Here is a 22034-nt window from a genome sequence, read left to right as displayed (position 1 = left end):
GAACACAGATGCCTTTATCTTTGTTAAACTGAGTGAAGAAAAGCTCAAATGAAGAGTAGAATAATTCTGGCAATTTCATGAAAGCTTGCATTACACAGATAAATCTCTCAGACAGGCAGTACCTTCATCAGAAATAATACTGGATGGATAATTGATAAGAAATGGATATTCAAGGAAAGCTGAAAAAGACCAGATACTGTCCTACTACAGCAACAAAGAACCAAAAGCCTGCCTTGCCTGCATTTTATCACTTGCTTATTCCTGAATTCAATCATTTTGATGCAAAAGTCATTGGTTCCACGTGCTGCAGAGGAGCAGAGACTGCTTTATTTGCATGTTATCAGTATATTCCCATTTTAATTTACTGAGAATACCCACCAGGATACCATTTCAATAACTGTACAATAAAGTACTTATGGCAGGACATTATGTTTTGGAGTCCTGCAGTTTACGGGCTCCATTAATTTCTTCATGGGATGACAAATAAGAGTCATATGAAGTAAATTTTAAGAACAGTCTGCCAGACTCCATCCTGCTGCTCTCTTTACCAAGTATTCAGTGTCTTTTATTCCCATTACCTATTTGTTTAATGCCAATTGTGATTTTAATGTTAAACAAAAGCACAAATTGTTGACAGAAGAAAAACTGTTCCCCTTTCTGCTGGCAAGACCTGGGATGGCATTTCATGGTTTTGGTGGGTTTCTCAGCAGTAAAGCAAAACTGCTTAATTTTGAAGCCATATAGTATTGGTGCTATATGATGCCAATTGTATGGAAATGGCCATGAGAAAAGAAGACAAAAATTAACCTGTACCAACAGCTATAAGATTCTCCTTTTGGCAGGTGGTGATTATTTTCAGTTCCTCAGTGAAAGGTCATCTTTTTCTCTTGTCATGCCTTTTTATTACTCTTATTACACTATCCCAAGAGGTTTCAGTTGCCTGATGTACACAGAAAGCTTGCTGTAGTGATGCAGTCTAACTAGAACGAACTTCCCCAAGTGAGTGCACTTTCCTGCTCACAGGGCACTAAGTAACGCTGCAGAAAATTTCTACTGAACATGGTCAGGCCTTCACAGATCACATTTTTGTTACTAAAGGTGCTACTCTTTGTGAACTGAGTCTTTTCAACTCACTTTCCTGCAGTTGCTGCATATAAAACACCAGGAATAGAATTTTCTTACTAGGGAAAAAAAATCTGGCTGAATTAAAAAAAAATGCTAGAGAGGAATTTGCTCCAACTTTCTCCCCTCACAGTACATATACAGAGTATTAATCTTCAGTCAGGTGAAGGATGATAACTGGTGTGAGCAGGCATGGGCTATAATCAACAATGATATAATTCCACTCCAGTTCTAAACTTTAACACATTGTCCTTTCCAACTATAATCAATCATGTCTATAGTTAGATGACGTGATTTTGTTTTTTCTTTTGCTCTTACTAAAAGGCCATTGATAGAGTTTTATATTTAGGGGAAATATTCCACTGTTCTTCTTTGCTCAGATTTGATTGTTGGCTATTATCTTTTCAAGAAGAATGCTACAAAAGGCTTGTTCAGTACATCTCTCTCTTCAGGCTTGAGACAGAAGGGAACCATCTGTAGAACATAAAGTATCCTTGGCATGACTGTGATCTTACAGGCATCTGCTCTGCCATCCATGAGAGAGGGAGCTGCTTCATTGTCTTTGATTTCCTTTTAAATTATTTGAAGTTAATGGGGTTCATCTCAGTGACTGGGGTCAATTTGATATGTAAATAATCTAATTAAGCTTTGATCATTGTCTGGGTAACTCTGTGGTTTACTAAACAGTCCAATGTGAAAAAAACAAGCTTTATTTCATATTTGGAAAGAATGAATAACAGCAAGAGATCATTCTCCAAATAGGAACAAATTATTTAAATCTATCTTGCTGAGTAATCTCACTGCCTTCAGTATAGCACTGTAAGGAGAAGAAAGAAAAGATACGAGCCTATTTTTTCTTGTAATCTGATTCTCAGTTTGGATACTCACACCCAATTTAGAATCATTTTATTTCATTTGCCATTTTACAGCTTACTTGTTATACATAATATTACTATGTTTGCATACTGTATGATTTAGGTTCCCTGTGACTTAGCTGCAAATGCTGTGACCTCCTAGACCTTAAGTATCCTATAATGAGTATCACAGGTTTGCACGTTTGAAGGAAGAATGGATTAAACACAGCCAAAGTCTGAGCATGTGTGGTTCTGCATTTGAGTAGCAGAGAACTCTATGAATATTTGAAGAATTGATGAATGAATTGATGAATGAAGGTTAAGATGAATGAAATAGGCATGTGTGGACAGCTAGCTAACTGCTTCGTGAAATGTCTACCACATTCAACTGATATGAAATTGCAAAGATTTCCTCCAATAATGTTTGGCTCATGTCTCAAGCTACAGTTTTTGCAGCCTTATCATAAGCTTGGGAATCTGGTGGTCCAGAGATTACATTTATGTTTTTCTAACTAAATGCTTTACTCAGACTTTACACTTTCAGTCTAGCTCAGCACCTCTTAAAATCAATGGAGAGAGCTTGAAAGACTTGAATATGCAGTGAATATACAAAACCCTTGTATAGTTCTTTACAGAAACACTCTCTCCGATATTAGTCTTATTTAACTCAATTTAAAATTTGCGTTTTCTTATCTGGTTCCAGGATCAAGCAACAATTCAGGAAGAATTTGCGGCATTCCTATAAAATATGTCAAAATCAAAATAYATTTGCTATGGTGAAATGCTAGGCAACTTTTCTCATCCATTGAATCCAGTCAGTGGCAAAAACATAATCAGAAGCAGTATAGACATCTGCCTAATCTCTATGATATAATAAAATACTTTTGTCTCCAAATGCCATTTTAAGTTTGCTTAAATCTGTAATACTGGCTATTTTGTGCCTTATGTGTCTATTACTTCATGTGAAAGTGTTGGTTAATACTGGTGTGTGTCCACAAAAGTTAGGTGAATGGTTTCTTGGAGGAGTAGTTTACTCTAGAAAGGTTCACAAAGTGTCAGTCAATAGAATTACAGACCTAAAGCTGATTATGATAAACGGAAATTTTCTAATACATTTGGAGACGCATTTAGATTGATGCAATTCCTAAATGCATTTGTGTGCACCAAAGGTCATCTTTGGAGGAATTAGTATGGGCATTAGCTCTGCAGCAGCATGTGCCATGGAAGCAAATGTTACTCCGTTATTTCTGCAATTTACTAAATTAATTACTAAATTACAGTAAATAATCTTTTGCAAAAGGGAGATATGAATCAGGCATCACCTCATTTCTTCTAGCTTGATGGCTAAAGACAAGAAAATCTTTTTCCTATTTATTTCATTTTAGGATCGGAGTTATTAGTGATTTTTTTTTGGCATATGCTTTTCTTCTGCATTAGAATATCCCTTTTTGTTTAATCTTTTCCCCTCTGTCCCAATGACTTCACATCCCTCCTCTTCCTTAGTGTTCCCCAAATCTGTTTTCTTCATTCTCCATTTCTATTTCTTTTTGCTTTCATCAACAGTTAATTCAAGCCTGAAATGAAGAGATTTCTCTACCTATTCCTTGTTTAGTGATATTTGCCACCGTTTGCCTCAATCTCTTTTGCTCTAAAAATAATGAATAGCGACTATTCGTCCTCAGTTTCCTGCTCTTGCCTGATGTTGTTTCCATGGCTTTCCTCCCTTTATTTCATGCTTGCCCTTTCCTCTCACCACTTGATCAGATACTAAGTGAAGTTGTTTCTGCTGTTTCCTATCATACCTGTTATTCCCCGCTCTTCCTTGCTCTCTCTTCTAGTTCTGCATACCCTCCTCTTTCAAAAAGCTGTGTATCTATCTCACACTTYTCTCTGTGTGGCTGTTGTCTCCTGTCAGCTCTGGTTGTTTACTGTCTGCTCTCACAACTGGCATGTGTGGAGAGTGTGACTTTTTCAAGGAGATCATTGCAATTCAGTTCTGGGAACAGGCTCTGCAAAGAGAGAGMACAGCTCCTCTAGTGCATAGGAGATGTGTTCTGGATGTGACAGTTTGATTTAACAACTAAGCACATGATTATCTACATGTTAAAGATGTATTTCCCTGTACTGAACAGTTTTGTATATATGTCAATATTAAAGAATTTCCTAGGCCACCAACCTTACTCCCATCCTGCAAAGTTTCAAAAAAATCTGAACTATATTCAGACTGAAACACTGCAGTAGGTATTTTCACATTTCCTAGCCATGAATTAAACTTTTGATTATTTTCCCTTCAGCATGATAAACTTTTGTACCTGAAGTTGACAGATTTCTCTAATGAGACCAACTATTATACTCTTAATTCAGACAAATAATTTTTTCAACCTTTATGGCAGTCATAAACTAAAGGAATTCGAGGAATAATGACCTCTTGGTGAAAAGAGTCCAATCCTTAAAAGCAACTACAATCTCAAGGCAAAGTATCCTTGTCTTTTGTATTAAGGACTACAACATACCAACTCATACACCTAATTCTGCACTTTGATAAACTAGTCTTGGCCTATGTAGTTTCCTGTCTTCTGCCAGAAGTCCTAGCCTGCAGAAGTAGATATATTTATATATCTAATTTTGAATTGCTTCAATTAAAGAATCATTCTGTTTGTCTCCTTTGAGGAACATATTTCCCTTGTAACACATCTGGGGAGTTTCCACAAAGAGACCTATAAAAGCATGTAAGGATTAAGCTAAAGGTTTCCTTTCATTAATTAATAAGGACAACACATCTTGCCCATCTCTTGCACACCTGGATTTCCTTGCAGAGAGTTGGAAATGCCATGCAAAGACCGGTGAATGCTGTTATCACTGGATGGAATTAGCCTGGTTCTGTAGTAGGTGAAACTATTGTTTGTTTTTCACATCTTCAAAATATATTTAACACAACCTGCTACTTTGCAGAGTGGATTTCAGTTATCCTAACCAGTGAGAGGTTTCTCAGCTGAAGGGTGCTTCAGAAGGTGAAGTATTTTCCTGCTGCTCATGACTGCCAGATCTGTTCTTCCCTGAAGCTGCTCGCTGGCTGAAGTTCCTGTTGTAACAAATCTGTGGACCATATTATGAGACGAAAGGTCAAATAAGCACAAGATGCAATTTTCTAGAGTGCTTGAACATACCAGTAATAACTACAAGATTATAACCTGGTGAGCAAGGCTTTATGTAGTTGCCAGATACAGGAAAGTTCATTCTGTTCAACTTTTGTTTCATTTAATTCTTCTCTCTAGTTTCTAATATAATCAACATTGCTTTTTTTACCGTACTCTTGTTCCACATACTGTTACTGAAGTAGGCTGTTCCAATGAGATGTAAACGAACTTCTGACCTCCGGAAGGGAAAGAGGGAGGTGAAAGGAGGGAGGTAGAAAGTATGTGGCCTGGAGCACTCAGCAAAAGATGTGAAGTCAAAATGTTGCCAAGATGCTGGCTAGAGTTAGTTGGCACATAAAGTAAGTCAAAAGAGTGGACGACATAGCTGCCACAGGATCAAATGCTGACAGGTGTCAAGAAGAATTCTCTATTACAGTATCAATATTTTTGTTTTACTTTGTAAAAGTATTTGCACTCTGCTACCCTGCAAACAGCATTATTAGAAACACATTTTCAGATGATATGAAGAACCACAGCTGGAGGTGGTTATTTCAATATAATGTATTTCACTTAATTTGGACACACTTAATTGAGACAGATGCTGTACTGAAACAGCTTCTAGAGAATCAGTTCACAATAGTGAATAGAAGTGTTTGGGACCTAATTAGGACAGTAGTCACATGTTTTCYGTAATGAGGTGTGTTTGGCCACTGCCACAGGCTTACAGGGTGTTTAGCCAGGTGTTAAATATGTGTGAAACTTCAGTCTTTTCATGGAAATATTGTCAAATAAYGATTTATAAAAGAATAAATAAAATTCTAAACCGTTATTCTTATTTCCTTGAGCACTTTATTTCATTCTGAGCCTGTTGCTCCCTTTTCTATGGATTTCAGTGTCAGCTCTAGGAAACACTACAGATTTCCATTTGTGTATGTAGATGTCAGCATTATAAAAAAGATAATTTCCTGACACTGCTGAGGACCTGGAGGATAGCAGGTTTCCAAATTCTGGAAGGTCACATGTGTCCTTTTATTCATGTTAATTTAGCTCTAATATCCCAACTCCAAGCCTCAAAGTGCTCTGGAGCTCAGGTGAATGTGCATTATTCAAAATTACTGAAACACAATTTAGATGGCTTTTTCTAGCAGTAGGTGATCTGGAGTGAGGCACAGCTGTGTATGAGGGAAAGTTAGCCAATAAATACCTCCCCTTGTACCCGAAGGATGGGAACATATTTGTTCCCTTCCATGGGACTTCCACSAGAAACCGTAGAGAGTTCTTGTCAACAAAGTTCAAGGCCTTTAGCTATCATCGGTGAAACTTCCCTATACTGTGAGGTTTTAGAAGTAATATATGTTCTTTATCAGTGCTTTATCGGAGGTCCTGTCTAAACAAGAAAGGTATTTTTCCAGTATAGTCTGAGATGTGAATTCAAACTGATATAATGATAACTTACRGTTTCTGAGCAAATAATTTCTTTTTTAAAGTGGTTATTTGATTTGGTTCATGCATTTTGAAAAGAACTAACTGAAAAGTGGTTCTGAAACTTCACATCCATGAGGCAAGTCCACTGGTGTGAGACTGGRGAAAAATACCCTGTTTTCAGCCTCAAAAGGGATAGTGTGATAAGTTAAAATTGGARTTCTTGCTCATCCCACAGTGAGAGGGGTCAAGGGTACAGTTATGAAAGGTCTGAGAAAGTAAAGGATTTTTGACTAGRTGATGATTCTTCAGTTTTATGCTAAAGCACATAGAGCTTACATCTTTTTYTCTCTCTTTTCAAGGCATTTGGATACCTATACAAAGGAGGTTGGTTCCTAAGATATTCCTAGCATTGTGAACTCACTCCCAGTCAAATCAGTCCTCAGAAACTATGGGAGATATCTAGACACCTTTTAAAAAACATGCAATACTGCAGGTGTGATCACATTCACTATTTAGAAATGGGCTTCTCCCTTCTTGCTTAGCTTGGGGAGAACAGAGAACTTCAAAGATAACATATTTTTTCTCTTCACCCTGATATTCTCAGTACTGCAGAAGCAGCTGAGCCTGTGGTACTGAGTCAGAAGTGTTRGAAAAAGGAATTCCAGCTCCTTTGCAGTGCAAGGAGACTGAGAATAAACACTTTCCTAATTCGGCTGTGAGCTGAACACAGGCAGCTGGAGGAGAAAGCCTTCAATCATGGGCTGCTTTGATATTCATCCTGYTTTATGTCTGGAAACTCTTTTGCTTGCAATAGGGCAGAGTGAAAGATGGAGCAAGCTTGTATGAATTATTATAGACGGAGTYTGTCTTCACTTGCACTCAGGTATTCCAGGGACTGAAGGAGACATTTCCATTTTTCTGGCCTGCTTTGTCCCATCTGGAACTGAACTGTTTTTAGAGATAACTAGGGCAATCCCCTGGGGTATCACACCGTGAAAGGAGAAAAGTGGGAAGCAGCTCGAGACACCAGCGGAAGAGAGAGACCTGGTCTCYACTCCTCCTCCAGCTGAAGCCAGCTCTGTCCCTACAGACATCACAGTGTATGCATAGAACAGCTTTCCCTATACAGAATTAGGGGGCATACTCTTGATCCCTGCTGTGTTTTGTATTTTTATAAGCTAGCTCTGCAGCCCTCACCTCAGTTCATGTATCAAAACACGTCTCCTACTGCTTTTTCAAACTAATACACAAAGCAGTTATATTTGGACAGCAGCATAACTGGAGAATTGTCCAACAAAATGTGTCAGAAGATCTTTAGCATATTTCCTATTTTAACAATCTGTAATTTGAGTGTTTGTTCTCTTGAAAGCCTTCAAATTATGCCAATTTCTAGAGATTAGAGTCTAGGCTAAGTACTCTCCACAAAGAGATACACAGTGGATCTCTGTTTTAGTTGGAGCAAGGTATTTATTGGATCTGATTGCTTATTGCCTGAAACAGCTATTCAGCTTGCTATAAAAATTGTGTTTTAGACATGAGAATGTTTCTGTGGCATTGTTTTACATAGCAGTGGTTGAATCTGAAACTTTAGATTCTCTTTGGACACTTCAGCTGTGATGTGGTTTGAACTAGAGTCCCCAAGACTGTCTTTGATTCCATACCAAGGGAGAAGTAAAATATTCTCGCATGTTTTTGATGTCCAGGGATGTCTATGTTACTTACGCTGCAGGATATCCCTGTTACATTGCAGGTACATTACCTTCTTGGAAGATAATGAAGACTACTCTATCTTTCTCGGTGCRGAAAGCTGAATTAAAGAGGTCAAGCTTACAAAGTTGAACTTGGTTTAAATCATTCACAGGAAAATATTTTACTTTATAGACAGTGCTGTGACTAAGTCTTACTAAAAGTCTTTTATTAGTCCTGTTTCATATACTGACTCAAAATGTAATCATGGGCATATCCCAAGACCTCACTCACCTCAGGCAATACAGCTAGAAATTTAGGTCAAAAAAAAAGCCATGTGAAATGCTATGTTCCATATTCAGCCTGAATGGTCTTTGAATAAATTATTTTCTTCCAAAATGCATTTAAAGTAGTGATGTATTACCAAAACAGTTTYTTGTCTAGGTGGATTACCGCACCCTTACAAGTCAGTACTATCTTTGGACAGAAGAGAGAAATTGGAACAGGCAGCCACTCATATACATGGGCATCAAGAACAAGAAAAAGATTAATGAATCACTTATAACAAAAGACGCTAGGTTTTATGATTTGTTCTTCTGTTCCAGGCTATAAAACCAATTCATGATTTAATTCCTCTGATGCATAGATGTGTTGCTGATTCAGTAAGACTCCTATGGTACTGACTGCTGCTGTGGATTAAGTGCACAAGGCAGTGAGCTGTTTYTCAGACCATCTTCTTCAACATTCAATGTTATTACAAATTAGCTTACTTTCAGCTGATAAATTTTCTATTTCCCAGGTTACAYCTCACATATAACTGGAACTTAACTATATATCAAAGRCATTTTTGATGTATATTTTTCAGCTAAGTTTTTACCTTAGCATTACATAYGAATTAGCATACAGTTTTGAATCATACATGAGCAGCAGTTGAAAAAAGGATGAGCTAGGATTTTTAAAGTACACTGTTAAAAAACAAAGAACTGCCAAACTCCATTTYTGACTGTTCTTTCATTAATTTAGGCAAAGTTTTTGGGGGAATTTTGCTCGAGTCAGTTCTGTAAAACTAGCTTTGTCTTCAGCCGTAACAACAACATGACTATGGTCGGTTCTTAGCTAGCCACGTCACAAATGGCCTCTTTAAACAACGACCTACAATGTCAACTGCAGTACGCCGCATGAGTATTGACTTTAACTTTTTTTAGGCAAGAGCATTACAAAAACAAAACTGCAGCTAGATGGAAAAAAAGCAGAGACTTTAGAATGAAAAGGTTCAGTTGTTTAAAATAGGTTGGGTCCTATGTGACCATTAAAAAAAAATTAAGCTATAACAGTCATATTTAAAAAAAATAAAATAGCTCTACTGTGCAACTTCTGCTTTCTTCCAACAGAATGGTGTTGTGTTAAATTTCAAGGTTGACCCTGGAAAGCATCTTAGGTGGCAAAGCAAAGATCAAGGCCAATGTCAAATTTTTCTAATTTATATTTCTCCRATGCTTTCAGAGTCTGGAGGCAAGATGAAGTATGACTGGATTTAGGGTATTATATTCCCACATATTTTTCGTGAAGAAATTTCTTGGGACTAAGAAAATCATAGAAAGAAAAATCCCTTATTCTTTTCGGCTTAGTGTAAGATGTGCATATGTGAAGTGAAGAGAAGGCGAGTCTTTTCAACATCTCTTGTCTCAGACTGATATCCACGACAGTGGCGGATATGCCTGAGAAAAGAAATTACTATCAGCAATTCACCCTCTTTTCCAGGATCAAATGAGTGTCGCCTTGCTGTGCTGAAAGAACAGCAGGTCACATTTCACATAAGGAGAGAATGAAAGCTGGAACCAGCTTCCTATTTTTCCCTGTATTTTCTTTTCTACTCTCTCAKTTATGTCTGCATGGCTGATGGCTTACAGGGTGCTTTGCTTCTACTGAGGAAGCATTTGTTATTGCTAGCTCACTATTTTCCATAGCAACATCACGTCTCTGTTTAAGATCTAGCGGAGATGAGCAAACAGAAAAGCCATTAAGAAGTGGTTYGTCAAAGAAGCAAAATTAAACTTAACTCTGTCATATTAATTGTGCAATCAGTATTTATTCTGGTACTGCAAAAAGTCTAGCTGAGGGACAGAATGCCCTCGATCTTTACGCACAAGAATGGGCATATTGGGCCAGATCTACTGTCCCTTTAGCACACAAAGCTGTATCTGTCTGTGTTAGGTAGTGAATACATAGAAAAATATACAAAAGCAGCACAGGCATGACAAGTTTGCTCCCCTCCATGACATCCTACCAGCTGCAGCTGAGGAACTTCCTTGGTAGAGGCGRGGTCTGTGGATTTAAATGCAGGTGTTTATGAAAGTGGTTAGACAGCGAAGAATTTTATCTTTTACTTGTTCTACTAAGGGCAAGAGACAACTCATAGACTTTTTATTTGGTCACACACTGCACTCACAGGATCTGCAAGSAAAACCAGACACAAATCTGAGGTGGGAATYGGAGACAGCTTGAAACATCCAGATCATTTGCTGAACTCTTTAAACCACAAAATGAGTATGGACATATACAGCATTAAAATAYGTACCACAAAGAGCACATTTGGTTTCAAAACAGTTAGAAGAGCCAGTGAATAGTAAATTAAGACTCAAGTCGGGCTGTGAAGGATGAAGTATCCTAGGGACATGGGAAAGGCTACAAAACGCTGGCGAGAGCATACACAGCAAATGATTTGTGCCCCGACCTGGAAGCTAAAGTACATGCAGGATTTCATGTACAGGTGCTGCTCCAGTAGCAACATTCTGTAGAAGCAGTAGACATTTACAGGCAGCATTTTCTTAGACTTCTCTTTCCCAACATATACTATATTACCTACCTGGTGACAGCAGTAGTAATTAAGGACAACAGAGATAGGTTAAGAGCATTAACTGAACAGTCACAGCACTGCGAATGATTTTGAATTGAACAGACCATCTACTAGCACTACAGACACTCATAATTTTTATTGTAAATCCTTCCACATATGAGGGGGTTTTTAAGCTCTAAGCCCTGGAGTCATTTGATATATCATAATGTCTGCACTTTTACTTTCCTTTCCTGTCCCTCATGATTGCACAGAAAACCTTGAAAATGTGTACTCTAAAGCTTAAGAAACATACCTGAACAAATAGAAAGAACTACCGTTTTTTAACTCTCACGGTTACCACGCCAACTCCAGGTCACAAGAACCTTGTTCAGATGGGCTTGCCAGCGCCTTACAGAGTTGTTCAGGTTGCTGCAACAGCCCTCACTCAATATATTTCCCAGAAAGGTTGCATTAGAATGAACGCAAACAAATATTCTTGAGTAGATCTTGAATTAGGGGGGAAAAAAAGCAAGCAAGAAAAATTTACTTGCTTTAATCAACCTAGCCTTTTTTCTTTAGTACCTATTCAGCAAATATACTGTCATTATTTTGACAACAGGAAAACATCCTCCAGTTATCGTGTTCTTATTCTTCAATTTAGCCAATGACAAATAGTCAATGCTTTGAAAATGGAGTTTAAAACGAATGTTAGCTAATTGCTGCCTGCTCACCAGCTGCTCTTGTGTTTACAATATATGTTTTCTATTTTACAGAGATAAATTTGGATGTAAATTATAATGCCCCAGCATTTCTACTTCAAAACCTGTTAGAAAACATACGGTGCTAGTTTGCAAACGCTACCGAAACACGTGCATGCTAGGGTAACAGGAGTCTGCTGAAAGGCCACCGAGTACATCAGGAAGCAAGGCAGGGTAAAAACGCAAGCTTGCAAGCAAAAAGCACATCTTTTTTTTTGTCGGCCTTATCTAAACCGGCAGAAGGACGCACTTGCCTCTCATTTGTTTTAGTCAGCTTTATTTGCATGGTTTATTTCACCAGCAGACCCTGAATAGGAGCYGTTCTGCGCACGGCCCAGCGCTGCTGTGCTGCATCAAGGCACTGCTGCAGGACACTGTAATTAGAATTTACCCTCTGCTACCACAAAGTTGCGCTTCATGGACACTTTTTAATATGATTAATTCATCTTAATAAGCTTAGTTAAAGAATTACGAAGATATCAAGCAACCGTGAATGATACATATATTTCTTATGTCAAAACTATTAAGGGAAGCAACAGACTGACACAAAGTAACAGAGAGAGAGCAAAGTAGGCAGAAAAAAAAATGCCTAGGAATGGAGATCTTTAACTTAACCGTGACGCAGCGTGCTGTAGTTTGTGTAAATATTTTCTGTTTTCTCAATCCAATCTGGCAGTCTTTCTGTAATGGCTGTACATGTATTTATATTTATATATACACACCATGGGAAGGTTTGGGGAATCATTGATCAGACGTAGCACTACGCGCTCCTTGCAGTAACCGCCATTTTGTTACCCAGGGTGTCAATGAGCGAGGCCTAAGATTAAAAACAATTGCCTGAAGTCTCACTCAGTTTCTCAAACACCCCCACCGAAAACACCACTAAAATCCAGACACACCGACCACGTACCCGGCCCCCGGGGCTGCCAGGTAGTTGCTCGCGAGGGCCGAGCCACGGCGGGGAAGGAAGCCTAGCGGCTGCCCGCCGGGCGTCGGCCCGGCCCGGCCCGGGCTCRCCCTCCATTTTGTGCAGGTCGGGCTCTGGCTGCTGTGCTCGCCTTCGTCCGCCACCCCGCTGCATCCCTGGCGGCTCCCCTTATTTTGAGGCTATCCCTTTATTTTTTACCCCTTAATTAAGAGTGCGGCTGCTGCCGAAGCGCCCCTCCGCCCTGCTGTGCCCCTCGGATGGGCGTTTCAGGATGCTGCTGGCACTTCCCTGTGCCAACTCGATTAGCTAAAATGGCAAGAAAGGAAATGTAGTGGCACCCGAACTCGCTCTCTGCCATGTTAGTGAGTTAAATTAGATCACAGGCGGGTCCAAAGAGTGCCAGTCGTGCCCCTTGGCCACTAGCTGCTGCCAGTGGAGAGCTGCCRCCACTTTTCGCTGCTCGCGAGAGCCATCAAAAATGAGTTATCTCATTTTCTAGGACTTAAAAATTCCTGGGACAGGAGGTACTTGCAGCATGTTTAGGACCTGATTTTACCGCGACGCTGCAAGGCTGCTGAAACGGAGCCGCAGGCCCCTTCCRTAATTGAGGGGCAGAACGTGCCCTCGTCCCTCGGCGTGCCTAGCCCAGGCTTTCGCTCACGGAAACATCCTGCTGGGGGCTAACGCTGCCTTCCTCTGTCAAGTCAAGGCACATTACACAAATGCCTGTAAAGTGGGATGAGAGGGTTTTAATTAAAAAAAAAAAAGAAAGAAATCACAGAGAAATGATGAGATTGTTGCTGTGCAAAAAAAATAAAATAAAAAAATAAAAGCTTTACGATCTGAGTAGAGGATGATCTAACAACATGTTCCTACTGGCACAATCTTGGAAAGGTGTCTTGGGTGTGACAAAATTTGGAAAGTAATGAAACATATCTTTTTATGCCTCTCTTGGATGACTGGAGACAGTCAGTCCACTGCTTTTGAGCCTTACTCGTATCCTTCTTCCCACCAAAAAAGACAGAATAATTTTCATCACTCCTGAAGGTAGATTGAAGAGTTTCTAGCATCCAGACACAGGCATAACAAAATGCAGTGGGCTGAAGTTTAAGTCAGCACATTTTAAACAGGAAATAAAACATATTTTTAACAGTGAGGGAAATAACTACTGGAACAGTTAACCACAAGCATCGAAAGCTAGGCGTGTTTTGCACTCCTTAAATTAGAATTTGCTGTCTCTATAAAAAGATACTTTTTAGTGAAGTTTTTGGGGTAACCGTGGAAATTATAGGATAGGACAGCAAGAGGTCAGGTCAGGCCAGACCATAACCATCTCTTTTTTACAGGAAATCATGATTATCATCCTCAGTCCCTATCAGGCCATAGGCTGATAGCATCTCAGACATTTCCTAACAAACCTCAGCGCTGGAGCATGCCTTCCCTGCTTCCACCGAGCAGCAGGTGCCCCAAGCGATCTGCAAAGAACTATGAATGTGAAGGATGCTCTACAATTAAGTTAAGGTCAAATATCATTAGCTCACCTTACATAACTACTCTTCTCAGAGAAACTAAACAGCTCAGAATAATGCAAGTGGCATATAGTCATGCATCTTTATTTTCCTATTTCAGTTACTATCAGCCACTTACAAAAGAGTATTTGGAAAATCTTTTATGCCAAGATTGGCAATTTCCCCAATGGGAACAGCTAAGCAGTGAAACAGACGTCACAGATTTTAATTACACTAAGAGCATCCATTGTAATCATCTGCTAGCAGAATTGAAAACTAACTTCAGAAAAAACTGACAAGCCTCTAATCCTATTACCAGGTGATTTGAACAGCTGGATTTGACATGGGATATTTCCTTTGTCTAATGTCTCTAATGTCCAGGTAGCATTAAGTGTTCAGAAAGAAAAATTTATAGAAAACAAATAGGAAAAAATAATGAGCTGTAAATACCAATATATAAGGTAAAACCATACAAGATCGCTTAGCAAGACTAATGCAGTTAAATCAATATTGTGGCATCAGTGCTATGCATTTCAGGATGACAAGTTTTGGTGTTTTCCAGACTCACCTTATAGCTGCCCATTAATTACCTTCATTTGTCAGCTGGCAGTACAAACAGGGTACAAATGTTTAGTCTGCTGCTTGAGTTAATATCTAGGAGTTGCAGCAGACAGAAGGTTTCCAGAGCTCTGCTGTATAATCACTCTATGAAATTGCTTAGCTCTGAAATTTGCTAGTAGTACCAGCATGTTTTCTTTTTCTTACAAATAATGTAACAGATGAAAATGTCTTAAGCTAACACTACCTTGTTTGCATTCATAACAAAATCGCTTTATAGCAGTGCAGTAATTCAGCCTCAATATCAGTTTACAATGTGCTTACCCACAAGTTACATTTTAATGCTCAGTTTTACGGCCAAATTGATTTACACAGCGGCATATTTGCATAAACTGCTTTCTTGCATCTGTACCTCATGAAGAACATTGTAGAAGAAACACAGGTAAAAAGCTAACATGTTCTCTAGGTCTTCTCAGACAGAGAAGCAACAGAAGAATGAGACAAGCAGGATAAGTGTTATTACTATGCTCCCACCAAAGGAAACAAACTTGGTCCTAGGTCCTAGGTATTGGCTCACTCGGACATTTGTGGAGGCAAAAAGCAAACCAGTGGATAAACATGCAAATRCACAAGAGCTTTCTGTCAAACCTGGCATTAGACCAAGCTCCCTCACTGCCATGTAAGCCAGCCATTTCACTTGCCATGCATCATCCAAACCCTAACTGGAGATAGCATAATTCATTTTCTGAAGAACCCATTTATTACCCAACTGCAGACAGTTCAACGCTAAGAGAACTCCTACCACAAAGTAACACCTAGGACCCTGTGTCAAAAGCTTCTGCTGCTGCTTTGTAAGGCATATCCTCAGCCAGTTTGGTCATTCAACCAGGACCATAACCCTGCCAGCATTCCTCAGCCTAAAACCATTCTACAGCTGCAGCAGCAGCAACTGCTCTTAATGCCACCTCTTTTGGAGCTTTTTTCTTATCAGCTGGGAGGTACCTGAATAGACACAGGCAGGATTGATTCCTTAAAAAGTTTTCCCAGAATGTGAAAGCTTGATTTTGTCTGATTTACACTTGTTCACTCAGGCTCTTTTTGCACTGCTACTGCAGAAAAGCTATAATTGAATGGCATACTATTTTTTTCCACATAAAAGCCTGCAGCAGAAGACTCACACACTTTATAATATAGTTCCTTATTTTGCAGTAGGCTGATATGACTATAACAGACAGATATAATAAATATCCTGATCTTGCAGTGTTTTACCAATGTGCTTATTTTGACCTAACATCAATAGATTTCTTCTTTTTTTCAAAGTTAAACATAAGTTAATACTTGTAGAACTGGGGTTGAAGTCAAGTTGAAGTCAATTGAATCAAGCTATAGCATCTACACAAGAGAGAAAATATAAGTGGCCTCTGCTGTCTGTCCATGCACAAATACATGGTTCATCTCATTTGTAAGAATGAGTACTGAAGATTGTAAGATGTACTGAAGACAGCAATAATGACAGTTTACTTGTCTCTAAATGTTAACAAAATATGTTGAAGATCTCTGTTTTCAGTGTTGTTGCTTCCAATTTCTGCTAATGCAGCCTGCAGGTTTATACAGCTGAATTTTCCTCATTCATTTTATACTGATGCTTTTTGTCAATATAAACACAGATCAAAGCTAACATGTTTTAAAAATGAAGCTAAAGACAGAAGAGAGCAGCTGGTCCCCAGAGGGAGGGCTCCAGCCTCCAGGTCAAAGAAACTGGGAAATCTCCTTCTTGTCCTGTCTCTCAAAGACTGTTGCTAGGGAGACCACTTTTGTTTCAGCAAGCCTGTGGGATGGACTAGTTGGCATATATGCAATACTCCTGTCGTTAAGGCAGAAGAGAAACACAAGCTGTGGAGTCTTTGTCTGGATGGAGCAGAGAATTCCACCTATGAGGGTCTTTTCAACTAACACACTACAGACAACAATTGGTAACCTCACCTTTTTTTCCTTTCTTTTGCAGTCAGCTTCTTTTCACATGGGAAGAAAAATGACAAGGAGGTGATACCTTCCTAGCAGCAGAAATCCAAGCAGAGCACAGGCTCTCCAGCTGGGCATAATCCTTCCATTACAATTTCAGCAGGTAATCATTCTAAATATAGCACCATCTGTGAGTGCTCAAACAGTGACAGTAACAGGAGGTAGTGTACATCAATCTGAGCTTGCTTTACCCAAGACAATGCTATTTGCATTACTGAATAGTTTCAATGGTACTTCCAAGCAACACAAATTCTTGGCTTGTTTTAATGCTTAGATTTACTTTTTTCACATTGAGCCTTCTATCGTTCCCAGCTTTGATAGTTTTGAGTTTCGTCACAGTGACTTCCGTTCCAGTAGGTTTGACATTCACATGAGCTGTGTGACATCAACAGCAGAACTGAGGTCTCAGGCCCTCCATTGTCCGGTCTGTTGTTTCCCTGTGATTATCTTTTTGCAAGATAAATTAACCTTGGAAGACATTTCCTAAAAAGGAAGGGAGAGAAGTTTCCACTGCAAAATTATTAGGAATCAAAAGGTCATTCAAATCTGTTGTACTTTAAAAAAAGATTTTATTACTGTTTTGATTAGAGGTGTAATGTTTTAAGAAAATAGTTACATACATAGCTGTTGGGTGGACACCATGTRTAAATGTTTTGCACTGAAATAGCTAATACAGCTTCTAGAATGAGCTGTATTTGTATGAGCATGTTCATCTGCTCTAATGAAATTTTGTAAAACCAGGTAGCAGTAAAACTGTTATGGATAAGGCCTCCTAGTGATCTRTGATTCCTCTAGGAATTAGGAGCAACAAGCCCTTCCCCTGTTCCCTGAACCTAACTTTTCAAAGCTGTTGTACAATCCAGAGGAAAGGCATAACATCAGTGATCTTCATTCTCTTACCATGTGAAGTGAATATGATTTCCTTTTCTAATGACAATGGTATGTTTCATTTTTTGCTTGGCACCTACTTCTTTAAATTGGGACTTGCTTTTTGATTTTTAGCCTTTAAAATATTCTCCTCATCTATGATGTAAAGTAGCCCACAATCTTTATTTGCATTTGTTAGAGATCTTTCCAATTTAAGGAATATTTAGATTAAATGTGTTAAGTAGTTACATGACAGAAGAAGATCCAAAAAGTCTTGTTGAGTKCACTTCAGTTCAGTTCATTTATTTCACTGAAGAGACACATTGATACACAATTGTCCTTTAACACTCATTCCACAGGGGAGTGAAAGTAAAAAATGGAGTAGAGCAAGACAATATAGAGCCAACATACTTCGTTTCAATCATCATCTATTTATAATTCTTTGAAGAGAGATGTAAATAAATTCACACCAATTATTTTATAAAACAAATACATGTATTTACATATAACATACATATATTTACTGTTTTGTAAGAGGAACATGAATATTATTAATTATGGTATAAACAGCATGCATAACTATTTGATTCCTGGATGGTCTCTTGCTTTGCACTATTGTGCTTTGATGGGGGAAACCCAAAATGTTAAAGGCAGGATAAGAAGAATGCCAAGCTGTGAAAAATATGTCTCCTCATTACCAGCTAATACTTGTACTTATGAGAGGGAGCAGATTCCAAGGCAGCCAGGTGAGTGAGAGCTAGTGACACCTGAAGAAAATTAAGGTTTATTCAGTGTGGAGGTAGGTGGTTTCCCAGACTCCAAAATTCCTGTAACAGCACCAGGAAAAAACCTTGAAATGACCAAGCATGTGTGAAAATGTGATTTTTTAATTCCTTTTGTCTTTTGTAAGTTAAGAAGTAATTTTCATCTTTATTATTTGTTGTTACTTTTTATTTTGGGGGGAGGTATAATCATGTCTGCAGTACATTGAAACAATGCTCCATAAAAATACATAAAATCCTCACCTCCTGGATGCTGAGCTAAGAGGAAAGAATGAAATTTCATTGTAATGTAACTTAGAACTATCACCAATCAGCTCTGGTTTCTTCTCACTTAATTACTCATCTCATCCTAAACTATTTATATCTTAGAAATACTTGGTTTATTTTTCCCACTCAGAAGGAATGCAGCTAGAACAAATTGAAAACAAAAGGAAAAAAACAAAGTTGCTTCAAAATGACTGAGCATKGAGTTATTCTTCTGAAAACCCTTGAGCTTCCTGATAAATTATTAACATTTAGAGAAAAAGCCAAAATCATCAGACATTTAACTGCAGACTTTTTGTGCTGAACCTTTTTCCTTTTTAAAGGTTTAGAGTGAAAGCACTGTTTTGTTCAAAATTCATTAAATCTTACTGCTTATAGAAATTATTTTTGAAGGTATCGTATTTTAATATGAGTTTCCGTTAATTTTTCCACACTGCTTCTTTGCTTGTGGGTCAGTGCTTGCAGCCAATAACATACAACAATGTCTTCATTTAATTCAAACTTGGTATGTTTTACATTCTGAGTATGTTAYTGAATTCCTCTAATATAGTCTGGAGAACTTTTGCCACAATACATGAAATAAAAGGCTCCCAGCACACAAAGTGAATCATTGAATTGCTTCCCACAAATTTAAAGTTCTTAACACCTTAGCTATTCCTGTATTTTAAATCTCTCAAGTATATCCTTTGCTGGCATAATGTGATTTCAGCTATGCTGTTACAATTTGCAGCAGCTGAAGATCCCTTGCTCAGTTGTCACATACTGCTGTAACTTACCTCTCTGTAATGTATCTGCATTGCAGCTGGCTATTAAAACCTATTAAAAAATAAACTCTGCAGAATTTTTGGCTTTGCCAAAGAGGATAACAAATAGAAGCTGTGATACTACACCTCAGGGTTAACATCCAGGCTACCTGGGCCCCAGCAGAGTCAATGGGAGTTGTGCCATTACTTTAAATGTCACCAAGATTTCACCTCAGACTTTGAGACTGGATCAGTTTCAATAAACTCAAGACTGATGTGTTTTCTCATCACAACGACATGAAAAAAAATGAGAAATTTTCTCAGAAAAGTGATATTGGCATGAAAGAACATTTCCAAGCAATACATTCACATAGTCACCATTTCTAGGAAGGATGAGAGCTACCTCTGTTGTATGCAGGTTTAGCTCAGTTGGTTAGTGTGATGCTGCTAATGCTAAGGTCAAGGGTTCAATCCCCATACGGGCTATGCTGAGGGTTGGATTAGATGACCTCCAGAGATCCCTTCCAACCTTACCATTCTATGCTTCCATTTTCTCCAGTCCTGAGGAGGACTCTCAGTAGTGGTTCAGTGGTATCAGATTCCAGCCTTCTCAGATCTGAGGGATAACAGTAGCATAAATTAAATCTATATTATTTCCCAGTGGGCATGAGAAGAATCTGAGAGTCTGGGAAAACTTTGGCAAGGGAAGGAAGCACAGCTGCTGAAGCTGTTGCATCAACCAGTATGTCTAGGCATGGGGCAACCTAGGYGAGGAAGCAGGATCAGGATGTTTCCAGTGGCATGCTTGCTGGCCAACAGATCTTGTGATTCTCTCAGATATATGATGTAGAAGAGCTTTAGTTAAAATAAAAAAAGACAGCGAGAACCAAAGCTTTACTTCAAAAACACAACAGAATCAAATCCACAACACTTTATCAATAAAAAATGAGATGGAAACTGCATGAGAACTCCCTGAGATTTCATGCCACCACAAATGTGCAAGGGTGGTGTACCAGCAGAGAACCAGCTGTTTGACTGCTAGGGCTTGGGTTATGGTGCTGGATGCAATGGTGGGTGGACAGCATCCAGGGCTACAGGTTCTTCCTTTCAGATGCATACAGCACAACCCTGCAGCTTGCTGAGTATTGAAGCAAAATCAACTGCTGATTTGACAACAGACAACTGGAAGTGAACGGAGACACAAAGATGGCCTTGTAGCAACAGGAAAATACTGTGGAAAAAAAACTCTTGTAATGCTATGACAGGGATTTATAGATTTATACAACTGTTCCACAACTTTTAGGTTCTCTCAAGCATTTCAGTGCTATTAGGTATCCAAATAATGTCTGCTTGTACCTGAGGCTGTACTTCCCTTTTACAGGTAGACTTGATCACGGTAATGGGTAATTTCAGGAACTCAGGATTATGCAAAAATTATAATACTGTAACATTTAGATAGAAACAAAAGCATATATTGTAAAGTAGCCTCTAATTGATTCACTGCATGGCAGGTTTTTTATTTAGTGACAAAGGCCAACACTAGCCATCTCACTTTACTGCTTTGCTTTCTATACTAGCTGCCTGCTCCGTGCAGAATTCAGGGAATTACAAATTCTAATCAGCGCCCAAGGCAATATCAAGTACAATCTGGGAAGTCCAGGCACTAGAGAAATCACTTTTGGGAAACTGTATAATTGTCCGTGTACAGGAAAGATGCACTTAAACTGGAAATTTTGCAGAAAAGGGTTGGAGAAGATCATTAAGGAAAGAAAGGCCTTTTAAAAGATTTAAGTGGCTCAGCTTGTTTAGTCTAGCAAAATGAAGATGGAGGGAGAATACGACAAATACACTGGAAAGAAAGGGTAAACACTAGGAAGAAGAGCTATTTTGGGTAAAAGATAACACTGGCACAAGGGTATAAATTGACCCTTAATGATTTTAGACCAGAAAAATAAGGAGAAGAGTTCTCTCTGCTGCAAGAATGAAATGCTGGAGTAATGACAGCAGCAGTGGAAACAGAAAGGTTTAAGATGGAGTTTGACATAGCCATGAAAAGGACTATATATAATGCGGGATACTGGTCTTGATAGCCCGTGATATTTCGTGCAGTTTTATCTTTCTAAGGCTTAGTCTACAAACAAACATGTACTGAAATAATTGCCTCCCTTGCCTCTCCAGCTGTGAGCAGGACCCTCACACAGCAGCAGCATTCCACAAGAACAATGAAGGGAGCCCAGGCTCCCCCACGAGCGGGAGAGACATGGACTTGGCTTTCCTACACTTGGAATATGTTACTTGTAGAACTAAGGATGAGCTCCAGATCTCATTGCATTCGTAACTAAATATAAAACTAATTTGCTTGATTTCCTACAGTAAGCTTTATAGGCACACAGACACATTCATATTCTACTGATATTGTAATTACTTCTGCAACTGGGGGGAGAGAGGGAGAGAGAGGGAGAAAGTACATTTGAGATTTTTGTAAGTGCTAGAAAATGTTCTTTTCTTTCTTTCTTTTTTCTTTCTTTCTTTCTTTTCTTTTTT

General features: G+C 38.8%; 1 long non-coding RNA gene across 1 annotated transcript in view; it reads left to right on the top strand.

Moving 5' to 3' along the window:
• LOC146597983 (uncharacterized) overlaps nucleotides 1–22034 on the top strand; it is a 28718-nt gene that overhangs the window by 4982 nt on the left and 1702 nt on the right. The window contains exon 2 of the long non-coding RNA XR_014895360.1: nucleotides 16818–16937. This is a non-coding gene — a long non-coding RNA (uncharacterized LOC146597983). The remainder of the gene's footprint in view (nucleotides 1–16817; nucleotides 16938–22034) is intronic.

This window comes from Rhea americana, unplaced genomic scaffold (assembly GCF_003343005.1).
Source record: "Rhea americana isolate MKP2758 unplaced genomic scaffold, rheAme1 scaffold_173, whole genome shotgun sequence".
NCBI lineage: Eukaryota > Metazoa > Chordata > Aves > Rheiformes > Rheidae > Rhea > Rhea americana.
This window is presented reverse-complemented; position numbering and strand designations above follow the sequence as displayed.